Genomic DNA, 4,372 nt, shown 5'->3' with positions numbered 1-4,372 from the left:
ATCCAACCCGAGGTTGGGAAGTCTGTTCATTGCCCTGCGCTCTGTGCTGGGTCAACGAACAGCAGCTTGCTGCGTTATCCACATTCGTAGCCACCAGTTAGATGTAGGGCTAGGACAAGGCAATCAGATCGCTGACAGCCTGGTTAGCTCCGTGTGTCATTTACCCCCTATGGACAAATTCCAGCAAGCTAGACAGAGTCACGACACATTCCACCAGAACACAAAAGGGCTAAGAAGACAATTCGGTTTAACAGAGAGTGAGGCCCGAGGCATTGTACAGGCCTGCCCAAGATGCGGGAACCATGGCCCAGGCATTGGGCTTGGGGTAAATCCAAAAGGGCTGAAAGCTCTAGAATTATGGCAAATGGATGTCACTCATGTTCCAGAATTCGGTCGGTTAAAGTATGTACATGTGACCATTGATACCTTTTCAAAAATGATATGGGCAACTGCATTACCCGGAGAAAAGGCACAACATGCGTGCAAACACCTGTTGGCTTGTTTCGCCATATTGGGCGTACCGGAGCGAATAAAAAGGGATGATTGGGCCTGCCTATGTCAGCCAAAAGTTTAGAACATTCTTATCTCGATGGGGGGTTGATCATGTTACCGGGATTCCACACTCCCCGACTGGGCAAGGGCTCATAGAACGTACCCACCAGGTATTAAAAGACTATCTCAGAAAGCAAAAAGGTGAGGAGACGGACGCACAGCAGAGGCTGCACCGTGCACTCTTCACCCTGAATTATCTCTGTCTCATGGGCGACCGTGAGGAGCCCCCGGTGATCATTCACCATCAACAGCTTAAATTCAATAATGCAACAACGTTACCCCAGTTTAAAGTAATGCACAGGGACCCAGCCTCCGGAATATGGACTGGGCCCACCCCTGTTATTTTTAATGGTCGAGGTTATATGTGTGTTTCCACAGATCGTGGTCCAGTGTGGGTACCCAGCAAGAACGTGAAGCCTGTCTTGACTCGCCATGACTCATCAACCGAACAAGAAGACAGAGATCCTGATTCTGGGGATACTGTTCCCAGTGGTAATGGCGCTCTACAAGATTGAGCCCAGACGCAACATGTGGGTTACCTGGGCGAATAAGACAGGGCAACACGCTTTCTGTTTGTCTCTAGCTTCTGCTACGCAACCCTTTAGAACCTGCCTAGTAGGAATTCCCAGCAGTCTGATAAAAGCGAATTTTCTGAGTATAGCAGGGGAAGGTGCAACAGCAGTATGCCTGCTAATAATTGTAGTGCTGCGCTTATTAATGCATTAAGTGCTACGCTACCTTAGGATCCTCAAGAGCTAATTCCGCAGCCTTAACCTCCTAGTGGACCAAAATAACCTGCGACATGCTCTTCTGCAAAATAGGGCTGCAAGTGATTTTTGTTAGCAGCCATGGTAGTGCGGATCTTGAAGGTATGAACTAACCTGTTTGGAAATCTGCCACAGTGGATAATAGGGTTGCTTACTGAAGGCATACGCATCATACTAATCCTTGTAGTGGTACGCTTGTGCTTTTATGTAGTACTACACTGCCTGAAGAATGCTTTGCTAAAGGTAGTGAACCACGCCTGGATTGCTCATAAACAAGAAGGGGGAATTGTGGAGGAATGGTTAACTGAGAGAGGGCATGCTCTGACTGGGATGAGCAATCCCGTCTTCGGGGTAGAGGAAGGAATCTAGGCCAAGGCAAGCGAGCCTGCTGAAGCCTGCTGAACGTGGCCGTATAGCGGCCTTGAGCACTACAAAAGAAGGTATTCACAAAGCTGGTAAACAAGTCTGGACGGAACTAGGTTCCATAAATGTCGATGGAGCGCGGTCAGCAACCTTGCACCAATCATGTATCCGCTTTATACGTATGGACAGAAACTGTAACCAATCCTGTAACTATTGCTAGCGCATGCGTATTGCTTGTCGATATATATACTTTGTGTAAGCTCTAATAAAGGGAGAACGACCATACTCATATTGAGACTCATCGTTACTCCGGGGTCCCCTCCCTCACTCCAACAATGAATCACTAGTCTCCCTTCCCCATGCCAGACGGGTCCCCAGTGCCTCTCCTGCGATTGCAGAGTCCTCTTTTGCCTACAGATCCCTAGGTCAAATGCCTTAAGTTTAAGTGCCTCCGCCTTGGAGGATTTCTCACTTTGTGAGGTTCCACTCACTGTCCACACCAGCCATACACTCTCCCAGGAGATCCCCTGTGCTCTCCTGGCACCTCCAAATTCCCCTCCAGAAGGATGGACATCTGACACTGGGCCTTAACATTTTGGACAGCTGTGGGCATGTAAATCCATGACCATTCATCCCCTCCACTGTCACTGGACACCAATGGGTGAGTCCTAAATCCAGCCCTTGGTCTCTAAAAGATCATAACATGATAATGAGCTTTTTGCTCCTGAACCCATGGAAAACCCTGGGCAACAGGCCATCCTGGATTGCAAATCCTTGGGGCTATTCTTGACACCAGCTTTGGAAGAAAAGCTCAGCCTTCAGGCACTGCACCAGGAAGAACTGACTTTATTACAGAGATACAGTGAAGGAGTCAGCTCTGACCCAGTGTTGGACACAATTTTGTACGGGCAGCAGGTGAGACAGAGCAGTCCCAGTTAGAGTGCAATGAATCCAAGCATTTGTGCAGGAAAATGATAAGAAATATTACTACTAATAGTAATAATTGTAATAATAAAAATAAAGTGAAGAAACAAAGCTCAGTCCTGGTACAGGACACAGAGGGAGTCATTTGTGGAGAGAAATGGCAATGTTACCACTGCTGAAAAATGTCCATGAAATCACTTTCCTCAGGGCATCTTTGAGCTCCTTGTTCCTCATGCTGTAGATGAGGGGGTCCACTGCTGGAGGCACCACTGCGTACAGAACAGCCACCACCAGATCCAGAGCTGGCGAGGAGAGGGAGGGGGGCTTCAGGTAGGCAATGAAGACAGTGCTGATACACAGGGAGACCACGGCCAGGTGAGGGAGGCACATGGAAAAGGCTTTGTGCCTGCCCTGCTCAGAGGGGATCCTCAGCACAGCACTGAAGATCTGCACATAGGACAGCACAATGAAAACAAAACACCCAAAGTCTAAATAGACACTAGCCACAATAAGCCCAGCTTCCCTGAGGTAGGATTCTGAGCAGGAGAGCTTGAGGATCTGGGGAATCTCACAGAACTGGTCCACGACATTGCCTTTGCAGAGTGGTATTGAAAATGTGTTAGCAGTGTGCAGTACAGCATTGAAGAAACCACTGGCCCAGGCAGTTGCTGCCATTTTGGCACAAGCTCTGCTGCCCATGATGGTCCCATAGTGCAGGGGTCTGCAGATGGCAACAAAGCGGTCATAGGCCATGACTGTGAGAAGAGAAAATTCTCCTCCTAACAAGAAGACAAATAGAAAGACTTGAGCAGCACATCCTGAGTAGGAAATGGCCCTGGTGTCCCTCAGGGAGTTGGCCATGGATTTGGGGACGGTGGTGGAGATGAAGCTGAGGTCGAGGAGGGAGAGGTTGAGGAGGAAGAAGTACATGGGAGTGTGGAGGTGGTGGTCGCAGGCTACAGCTGTGATGATGAGGCCGTTGCCCAGGAGGGCAGCCAGGTAGATGCCCAGGAAGAGCGAGAAGTGCAAGAGCTGCAGCTCCCACGTGTCCACAAATGCCAGGAGGAGGAATTCGTTGAGGGAGCTGCTGTTGGACATTTTGCTCTCTCTGCATATGGGGGACTGTCCAAGGAGGAAAAGACAGTGACAAGTCAGGAGGGAATTCTCTATTCAAAGCTCTTGCCCTCTCTCTCTCTCTCTCTCTCTCTCTCTCTCTCTCTCTCACACACACACACACACACACACACACACACACTGCTTTACTCATGTCTGGAGTTCCAATTTGTGCTGGCTGAGCGTGCCATGAGGAGCAGGGTCCTCTGCCCACAGACTCCAGAGGGGTCAGTCCTGCTGTAGTGCAGAAGGGTGGTTTAACATCTTCACCTCCAGTTCTGAGGCATTTTGACCACAGAAGCAACAGCTTCACTTTTGGGGGGCTTGTTTGTTTGTTTGTTTGTCTGCTCTGCAGGGTAGGAATATGCAACCTTTCCACTGCTCTCAGTGTGAAGAACAGTGAGTCCTGAGAGGCAAAAGCTCTCCCTGTGCCCTAGGACAGAGCCGGCACACTGGTCTCCACATCAGTCCCATTCCCAGCTGCCTTGGGCACGCACCTTTCTCAGCTAGGGGACAGTCTCGACCACAAGTTACCCTTAAAGGAAACTGGCCTCTGCTGACAGTGGTGGCCACTTGCAAAGCGCAGATCTCCAAACTCACCTCTCGCTCAGTTCAGATGTCCCAAGAGTGATGGAGAGGGTGGCACATAGCGC

The sequence above is a fragment of the Apteryx mantelli genome, unplaced genomic scaffold (assembly GCF_036417845.1).
Source record: "Apteryx mantelli isolate bAptMan1 unplaced genomic scaffold, bAptMan1.hap1 HAP1_SCAFFOLD_20, whole genome shotgun sequence".
NCBI lineage: Eukaryota > Metazoa > Chordata > Aves > Apterygiformes > Apterygidae > Apteryx > Apteryx mantelli.
The sequence above is the reverse complement of the archived record's forward strand: the minus strand, read 5'-3'. Positions refer to the sequence as shown.